Source organism: Coenobita brevimanus, chromosome 96, assembly GCF_032717465.1.
Source record: "Coenobita brevimanus isolate Jiangsu-jjx chromosome 96, ASM3271746v2, whole genome shotgun sequence".
NCBI lineage: Eukaryota > Metazoa > Arthropoda > Malacostraca > Decapoda > Coenobitidae > Coenobita > Coenobita brevimanus.
In genome coordinates this window covers 24240882-24251774 of record NC_137049.1, presented here as the reverse complement: position 1 = coordinate 24251774, position 10893 = coordinate 24240882, and the positions used below count along the sequence as shown (strand labels likewise).

At 39.0% G+C, this 10893-nt stretch overlaps 1 non-coding gene across 1 annotated transcript; it reads left to right on the top strand.

Moving 5' to 3' along the window:
* Positions 1 to 1114: 1114 nt before the first annotated feature.
* On the top strand, positions 1115 to 1233 carry LOC145413565 (5S ribosomal RNA). Its single transcript, XR_013899749.1, has one exon. It is a non-coding gene; the product is annotated as a 5S ribosomal RNA (ribosomal RNA).
* The last annotated feature ends 9660 nt before the right edge of the window (positions 1234 to 10893 follow it).

Genomic DNA, 10893 nt, shown 5'->3' with positions numbered 1-10893 from the left:
ATAACATGTAAAACAATGTTATGGTGATTAATGCTACATAAATCACTTAGTAAGAAGTGCTACAAAACCTCTTATGCTATCGACAAAATGATACTTATTCACACAAATACAAGGCCATTTTCTTTGGCTGTTGGAAGTACAGTAAAACCTCGTTATAACGGACTTCAGTAGACCGGAATTTGCTTTTATCAGACTCGAGTAGCTACTGGACTATATTCCTATATATCGGAGAAAGTCCGATAAAGCCAGAAACAGTCCAGATTGCCTGACCACTTCAGCTATGTTCACCACATTAAGGTAAATAAAAGACGTTTATCAGCGTATAGTACAATATTATTATATATATTATACCATTTGATAAATGTAGTGAAGTTATGACACAATACAGTACCAAAGAGGTAGTCAAAACAGTTTAAAAACTGTTCATACGATCCAGACTAATGTCTGGTATATCAGAAAAAGTCCGGATTAGCAGGGGATGTCCGGATGTCGCTTTTATCTGAATTTCTCATTTTTCGGTATGGTTTGGGCCCCAATTAGTCTGTTATAGTGAGGTCCTACTGTACTAGCAATTTACAAGGTGTACTTTTTTATTTTACTTCAGGGGGTTATTTCATAATTAACTAAGCAAAAATCACTATATCAACATGGGTCCAATTTTCAATCATTACAGAGCAACAATTACTGATGGCCTTCTGGGTTCATTATGAGGGCAACTTTTTCTTCCATATGGTCATCAATAACTGTAGTGCCATAACAAGTAAGAACTGGACCCATGTTGATAAGCACTTTTTTTTTCATTCAAACTCTGTCACAAAATCATTAAGTTTCTAAAACATCTTGCAGGACACCATGAATACACAACAATAATAAACATTCTATAACAATCAATAAAAATAACTACCAATATATGCAAATAAAAACTATACACACAAAGGTATAAAAATATATATACATACTTTATGCAGTAATAATAAAAATAAACAAAACTCTATAGAATAATGAATCTATGCACACTGCAATAACAATACCGTATATCTTATATATACACACTGTATAATAAAACTGTGCGCAATGCATTGTAATTAATCTCTGAAACAATATTAAAACTGTGCATAACGGCCATACCACCTTGAGTACACCGCTTCCCGTCCGATCAGCGAAGTTAAGCAACGTTGGGTCTGGTTAGTACTTGGATGGGTGACCACCTGGGAACACCAGATGCTGTTGGCATAACGTTCTCCCTACGTGTCAAGTGGGGTTGGTGGAGGATTAGTGCCCCTCCCTGTAAAACAATTAACTCTAAGCCTTGGCCACCCCGTTTGGGATACATGGCGTCTGGCAATGAATGAATGATGAATAATTCATTAACAAAAACAAATCTTATACTGTACTATATATATATATATATATATATATATATATATATATATATACAATATATATATATATATATATATATATATATAAAGTAGTAGTGGTAGTAGCGGTAGTAGCAGTATTGCTTAACCCCAATCCGCCTGACCATGCAGACCTGTCAACTGCAGATATGCAACCAACACTACACAGTCGTCCCACTGGTTCTGTACACTGTTGATGTCTGCATGCTGTGCAGTGCTCCATTATATGTGCTATGTTGTGTTTGTGTCTTAGTTTGGCTTGTGCTGCACTGTGCTACATTATGAGTGTTATACTGTGTGTGCCTAGGCTACAAGCAGGGACCATGTTGTCAGTGATTCCACCCAAGCCAAATCTAAGCTGGTAGCTGAGGAAGCCTGTTGATGGCTTGATCTAAGCTCAAATGCCTGGTTATACAAACATCCCTCATAACCCTCCTTATCCCCCAAGCCAGTTTTGGCCCACAGTCCGCTAAATTCACATTCAGATAAGCCCAGGGTTGCTGCTGTCAGTACAGTACAACCTGCCAATTCCAAGCATCCAACTTCCAAAATATTTTTTCATGCTATAGAAGAGTGTTGATATGATATCACATGTCCTTATATATTAAGTGCATAATTGAAGATAAATTCTTTTGCAGACATGTACAAGAGTAGATGATATGTTTCCAATGCAAGGTACTTCAATTTATTTACTGTTCATGGTGCTCTAGACTGTTTATATGAAGAGTCACTCTCACAGCTGCCATTATGACTACATTTTCCAAAATATTGTACCGGGTATTTCATTTTCCATAAAGCAGCTTCGGGCTTTTGGATCTGAGAGGTTGTACTGTACTACTACTACTATTACTACTACTACTGTACTTCTCAGACAGATAGTTTACACGCCTATCATCATTTTCATAAAAAATACAATCCCAGCTTACCTTATTCGAAGTGTAGAGTCCCAAGGCTTGGCTAATGTAGTCCAATACTTTTAAGTGTAGATGACCTACCTACTTCCCTTGATGGTGTCATTAAAAAAAAAAAAAAAAAAAAATCTAGTAACCTCTTGGGAATAAACCTATGCCGTCACTCTAACTGGGGTGTTCTTCCCACTAGACACCTTTTTCTGGCCGCATGCCTTTGATGGCACAAACCTGTAACATAGCAGGTTATGATGTGTGGTGTGTTAAGTGTATGCATCATAATGTAGTGTATTTTGGAGAGTTAGAGAAATGTTTGGGAGAGTATGCTGGCGTACTCTCCACGTTAGTGAAAATGAAAAAAAATCTACAAAGGGGATGGTCAGAAACTTGTCCAGTGAAATGGGAGCTCCAGGTCTCCCTATGACCAGCTTTCCATCCTCCTCAGGAGTACTGTCCGGATCGGCTAGAGCTACAGCCTACTCCCTATGATAATTAACTAAGTAATCATCATCATCATCATAATACTAATACACCTGTCTTTTGTTTCTCACAAGCACCAATTCTTCCGAAGAATTTCACTAGCACTTGAAAATTTTATGCTGTCTTTAACTGCACCATACCTGGGTCTGGGTTTGGTTGGAAGTGTTTGGAGAGGGGACAGACTGATGGCAATTCTGAACCAGAGCTGCGTTACGCTGACAGAACAGCCAAACCCTCCCATCCTGCATCCATTTTGGGTTTGCATGAAACTGGAACTCTGAGTTACACAAAGTGCATCCGACCAACTCAATTGCCTGGGCAAGGATATGTTTCCCCACACTGGATCCATTGGCTTGCAGCTCTGTTGCACCACCAACTCCAACGTACCATCTCACTCAGCCTGTGAAAGACAATTATTATTATAACCACCACCACCATTATTATCATTTGAGATCCATCTGCTTAAAGCTTTGTAATAGCAGGTACTGTACTTCTTTTGTCACTGCACTCAACCTATGAGGGAAAATCATCATCATCACCATCATCATCATCATCATCATTATCATCATCACAGGCCACACCTGTGGAAGAGGTACGGTAAAACATACAGTAAACTGTACAAAACTGTACACTGCAAATTATGTTTTCTTCTCTCTGTCAGTGAGTTAAATGAGATTTTGGGGCACAGTGGCCCCTAGCAACCCTCCCCCCATTCGCTTTGCCTACACCCACAGTTAATACGCAGGAATATGGTTACCACTCAGTGTATGAACTGGTTTCCTGGAATCCATTTTGCCTATTACTCACTGTAGGTTACCACACTGACAATCCCACTTTGAATGAGTGAGTGATGAGTGTCCCAACCTACCACCTACCATGTGATGTGGATGTGAGAGTGAATGTGCATGCCTATGGGGCGAAGTCAGGATTCTAGGGCTTCAACGGTGTGTGAATGGAAATGTGGCCCATCAAACAGGGAAGAATTTGGTGAGCCTTTGTTTTTTATTTTTTTTTGTACTCTATATCACCACATCCTTGGGTAGAAAAAAAAAAAAAAGGTCTGGATGATGATGGTGATGGTGTTCATAATGATGATATGATGATGAGCATTATGATGATGATAATGATGATGAAGTTGCAATATTTATCCCAGTCCTATTTGTCACAATCTATCATCCAGTCATTACTACTCCTTTTTTAACAGGAGGAGGGAAGTGCACAGGATTTTTGAAAGGGGGGGTAAAAAAAAAAAAAACTATTTTTTCATAACAGTTTCTTCACAATGTTTCATTCATTCATTCATTCACCATGTAATCCTATGTTGCCCTATGAGGAGTGTAGGAGCCTGGGGCTAGGAAAGTTGGTCCTGACATTTACGATGAAAGTGACCAGCCTCACTTATCCCTGAATGGTATTACATGAGCAGTAAGCCCCAACCACCCCTTCCAATTAGTAGAACTTTTTCATTCTTTTTCTATTATTTTTCTATCCCATAACATTCTTCACAGGATTTAGTTAATTTAATGAGTTGCATTTTTAGTTATATTTTCATTCAAATTTTTCATTCTTTCCAAATGGGGGGTGATTAAACCCCTCCAAAACCCCCCATGTACATGGCCTTGAAAAGCAGTGCTGTGCTGAAGAGAGGCACTTTCGTGTGGTGGCACAGTTATAACTGGGTGGATCAATTCCCTGGTTATGCAAATGGAAAAGGATGAAAATTCAACCTCCAGTCTACTAGATTCATTTCTAGACTAACCTGGGGACATACCTCCTACTAACTACTACTACTACTACTACTACATCCAATCATTTATTTGCCCATCAGGAGCACTGGGGCCCAGGCCTATGCTACTCAGTCACAACATCTATCGCAAGCATGATCAGCCTAACTTACCAGAGTGGCATTATGCAAGCAATAAACTCTTAACAATCCCTCAGGTGGAAACCTTTACAGGCCTCATCCAATTGGAGCACTTTAACACACTAGACCACCAAGTGTCACTGGCTATGTCATTACCAACCAACATAGTAAATGACTTTCTGTATTACAAAAAAATGTTCATTTGTCATTCACTGTAGAGTCACCTTGAGGCTGCATTCCAATGAGTAAGTGGATGGTAGGTGCCTCCATCCACTGTTCCTCCTACCCTGTTCTATAAATACCAGTTATCATTGCTGTTGTTGTAATAATTCAGTATGTCTGATCAAGCAGACCCATCAACCACAGTCATGCAACCACCCCTGCAGGACCACCCCATGCAGTGAACTGAAGGTCCCATGCAGATGACAGCACTTCATCAGAGCAAGGCATGGGGAGTAGTGAGGAGGTTTGGTTCCTGGGTGGATGCCGCATTTGTGTCTCTCCAACCTGTTAATAGGGGCACCATAGCAAACTCATCTTCACCCCATAATTTGGTTATATGGTTACCACCCAGAACCATAAATGATTTCCTGGGTTACTGGAAACCATTAGGCTTGCCATTCTGGTCAGAGTCACCAGAAGTGAAAAGAAGAGTAGTAAAAAGTGACAGGAAGGAAAGGGAGAAGTAGGAAGAGAGGAAGGCAAACACAGAAAAAGAGTGAAAAAGAGGAAGAATGAAGTAGACAGCACTATATCAATTGAGTAGATGATGGTCACCACCACCTACTACCACCTGGTGTCAGTATGAAATATACTGTATATAAAATACACTATGGGCTCCTACGCTCCTCAAGGGGCAATGTAGGATTGGATGATGGATGGAGGGATGGATAAAATACACTATTGTACTGAGCACACTATTATTACTTAGTCATACAAACTATACCATCAGACTTACCATACTACAGGATTGGTGTAGGGGTCCACAGACATTCAGTTCACACTGTATAGCTGAGAGTAGCCAGTAGCAAAGCCCCTTGGACTTCAACGCAGACCCTCTGGCCTGCTCCACATGATTCCAACCACTGTGCATCACCTCCATTTTTGCTTTATAGCCACTATCACACAAAATCTGCAAGTAATTGAGAGTGGTTGTGGAAAGGCAACTTAATGGTGGAGGATAGGGTGACATGGAGGGATTTTCTTTGTGGACACCCCTCCAGGGTTAAGGCATCTGGCTATGAGTATACATAAAGATTTTTGACTGAGTGTTAGACAAATACATAGATATGTAGGTAGATAAAGTTAGGTAGATCACTAGACTGATACAGATAAGACAGGCAGACAGAAAACATTAGTCAACCCCTTCATTTGTGTTTTTTCTTGCGACCTCTAGATGATCTCATTCAGCTTAGAGTCTTTTTGAATTGGAGGGTGAGATACAGCAGTCCCTCCTTGTAAGTGGCAAATGTATAACAAGAAATTATCATGCAACTAACTCTTGTACATCATTCCATTAGAAAAATTACTTCTTGGCTTATGTGTCTAAATTTTTTTTTTTTTTTTTGTTATCTCACGTCCACCTACTGACCCTCATGAAAAATGTTCCCTATGTTATGGAGCCAGGATTTCTGGGGCATGAATATTAAGTGAATGGAGTGTGGCTCAGTCAGCTGGAAAAACTAGTGTTATAGTTGCAGCACATGAATCTGAAGGTGTCATTATTGTACCCGGCAACAAACCAGTCAACAGTGCATCTGATTTTGCATCATATTATACATGAATCATATTTTTATACATGTGTAAATATTATTCATGAATAATATTATACATAAACATATTATACACAAATCACATGTGTATCATATTATACACAATATCAGATGCACTGTTGATGGGTAGGTTGCCAGGGCATGATAATGACACCTTCAGACTCGCGTGCCGTGAGTATAGCATCAACTTTTTTTCTGGCTCTCTGGACCCTACCTCACCTTATCTTGGGGTGGGAAAGGAAGTCTGGATGATGATCACTGATGATGATAAAAATGTTCCTCTACCAAATACATGCAGAAAAATACATTGCCATCATTAGCCATGAGAAACAGTACATGTAAAAGAATACAATGGTAATATTGTAAGTGGCCCTAAGTAGAATTTTAACTCACCTCTAATTGCTTCCACACTTAACATCCTTCCTAAATTAAATAACGCCGTCTGGGTAGAATGAATACAATAAAGAATACATCCACTAACTGGAGGGGTTAAGTCAAGAGCTCCACCTGGCACTTGCTAATCATTACACCACCAGCCATCTTCTGTAGGAAAAAATGCAAATTAAATCAACAGCAATTCATTAAAACAAAACTTACGCTCTTTTCACTTTAACTTAAAATTGTCTTCTCTTCATGTTTAATACTAGGGTGTAACAGCAAATTAACATTGGAATATGAGACTATACTCTTTTCACCTTAACCCAGCCTAAAATGTCATAACACCATCTTGAATGCTAAGCTGTAACAATGGATTAACACTAGATTATGATACTACAGTATACACAAACATGTGCAATGGAAAGGATGTAGAGTCACAGCATTGTCTTCTACCGCTGAGCTATGAGAAATAAGCTACAATAATATGCACATTTTGGCCAAGATAAAGGAAAATAATAAAGAGTAATTTTAAGCCCATCACTCGCATGACAGACTTAAGTTATTATTTTTCCTACCTTCACACTAACATATTCAGCTTTGAAGTAACTTTTCAAACTGGAGGTGTTATACCATAGTGTTGATCAACCCCTTCAATACTAAACAGCTTAAAATGCATAAAATCATTTGACAGAAGAAAAAACAAACTAAAGAGAGTGTTACTTGGATGCACAACTTAATAATCAAATTAAAACAAATTGTTTAGTGATTAATTATGAGTAACTTTAATTCCCTTAGCCTTCCTACCAGACACTGAAAATCCTTGACTCATCTTTAATTAATATACAGTAAAAACTCACTATAACAGACTAACTGGGGGGAAGCCTGATCCAATGAGGCCGGAAAACATCTAATGGCTCTCTCCTGAGGTGGGATTTCAACAAGATATTTAAAAATAAATGAGTACCGGGTACAAGAGCATACAAAAGTACTAAAAATGAATACTATACCCATTTTACAATAACTTGACCCATACTTTTGCCCTGTTGCAGTTTATTTCACATCCTTGTCATTGCACTTCTCCATGAAACACACATATTGTGATGCACAGCATCTCATTAAATAATGTTCATACCTGCTGATGGAATTCCAGTGGCTTCATAGTATCCGAAAATCCTTGACTCATCTTTAACCCCTTGGCAACATGTAGCATTCTAGAAATGTCGATTGGTAGACTGTGTCATATATTCTGGAAAAGCCGCATGAAATACTGTGAACTTTTTGGTCATTTTTTGCACCTACTGCAAGCTTTTGCTGATGACTGGGTCACAAATCAACAGTGTGGAGTGTAAACTTTAACTAAAATCTTATCATGTTTGACTGGGTGTAAGTGGGTCCAAACACATGATAAAAACACAACTTTTTTTTTAATTGGTTTTCCCACACCAGACATACAAAACGTTTAGGGCCGCCACAGCCTAAGGGTTAATTAGAGCAAAACCTCATTATAACAGACTAATTGGGGGAAGCCTGATCCAATGTGGCAGAAAATTTGTTATAACTGATGGTCCAACCCTGAGGTGGGACCTCAAACAAATATATGAAAATAAATAAGTACAAGAGCATTTTCTAGTAATGTACTGCAGTAAACTTAAAACTATACCCATTTTACACTAATTTGCCCACCCATAATTTTGCCTTTTTGCAGTTTATTTCACATCCTTGTCATTGAATTTCTTCATGAAACACATGTACTGTACTGTGACGCTGTGCATCCCTTTTAACGGACATTGTTTGTTCTTGCGGATGGAAGTCCAGTGGCTTCATAGTGTTCATTAAATCCAATATCCGGTCTATCGTGGTAGGTTAAATCAAGTTTGTACTCTTATTCCTCATTTAACAAGTTTTCCTTTGACAAAACACAAAAACATCTAACATGCCACTGTTCACAATTAAGCAGTCAGGATGTGCAGTGAAGGGTATGGGCTGATACACCTCACAAGAGCACACATCTCAATACAACATTTTTTTTTTTTTCTCTCTAGATATTGTGGATGACTGTGTGAGGAAGACAGGTTTGGAAGTCAGTGAGGTTGTGGGACTGACAAGAGATCGCTCTGGATGGATGAATATTGTGAGCATAAGTGCATGATCAGGGATTTGGCACCCCTTTTAACGTGACAGCGTCTGAATTGATTTTATCAGAGACGGTCATGTGAAGCTACAGACCATGGTGAATGTTTTTGGCATATCAGACAGAGCCACGATTCCGGGGGCTTGAATTGTAAGCGAATGGAAGCATGGCCCATTGGACTGGGCAAATTTGGGCTGTCTGGACAATGCTCCTCCTCACCCTGCCCTCAGGTGGGAAAGGAGGTCCAGAAGATGATGATGATGATGATGATGATGATGATGATGCTACCTATTAACAGGCTTTGGATAATACTATACTTAGCTGAATGCAAAACTGGAATTCAGGTATTAAGATGCATTTTGTTAATGTCTCATCATTTGCTGATATTTTTGTTGCAGTTTAAACACTTCTGTCACAAATGTCCCCAAGGACATGAATGACTCCCTGAGGGTGATCCCCTGGGGGTAAAGAGTTAATTTGCAAAAGAAGTGTCATATTTGAAAAATGTCAGCAAATGGTGAGATGTACAAAGAAAAACTTCATGACACTTGAATCCCAGTTCCAACTGTTATCTTTAATACACATTTACTGTTATGGCTGGGGTAGATATTGAACTGGAAATGTACCTTTCTACAGCCATATACTTCGATCTGGTATGGGATGGCTGCAAATAAATCACCTGCGTGTCATCCTGTCCTTCACCATCAGGGACTGGCAGATATTTTTTTTAATATAACCAGTCTTCTTTACTGTTTAACCCATCGGCCACTGATTTTTTTTTTTTTTTTTTTTTTTGTCATCTGACGATTTCATTCAGTTTTCTGTTGACTGTGGAAGTGGAGGGGTTCGGTACTACCTTTGCAAACTCTTCCAATAAGAGGCCTTTCATAACCTGACTAAAACCGTCTTCTGGCAATATGGATAAACTAAAAAGGGCATCACCCCGGGCTGAAGAAGTTTAGGGATTCGCGGGGCCTATGTACATAAACATTTAACACCTATAAAAACACCCAATATTAATATATATTCTCTTACTTTTTCATGCTAAATTAATCTACTGTGCCTGTCTATGGTTAGGACCATATTCAACCTTAAAATACAAACGGATGATGTGAATACAGGGAGATTTAATCAATACCTGTCTACCTGGGTTTAAAGGGACGTCGGTCACCTGGCAATATACACCGCCGGGCCTTCTTACAGTTAACAATTATTACCTATATCAACCAACTGTACAGCTTCGTAACGGCACTAGGCACTAATAAATACACATGCATAAGAATTACTATAACAATAACTAGGGTAATGCCGCAATTAAAGTATCAATTCTCTACTCACCTGTCCTCCAGGATCCCGTAACATCGCTCCCATAATGCTCTGGTGACGTCACTATCTCAGTGTTTACGTTTTAATAACATATTTCTGGCAGAGAATTTTGTGAACATATCATCAGTTTTTCACACGATAACTTACGTGTAAAATAAAGAGGTAAACAAAGTATTTCCAATTTTAAATACTAACCTTTAGAGCAGGTCTCTCTCTCTCTCTCTCTCTCTCTCTCATTCATGCTCCTACCACACTACTGTACATTATTCTTCCTCATTTATCATTCTGCCACTTCTTCCCATTTGCAAGTGGAGGGGAGGCTACAGGAAGCCACAAAAAGGAAAGAATACGACAGAAAAAGTAAACATCAGCATGGCCAGTGAAATAGGTCACTATTCAAGCCTACGCAATCCCAATGCTTTTTTTCTCTCCAGGAAAGATCACTCATATTGAAGGTGTTGAAAAAGACTGTACTTAACACCTTCAATTTGTACAGTTTGCCCAAGACTGAATAAACCTGTCAGAAGATGACAAGAATAAAATGAAGGCATCAGTGGGTTAGGGACAGTGCTGTAAGTTTCCATTAATGTGGGGAGATTTCTGCAGTGTGCATACATTACATAATCGGATTTTT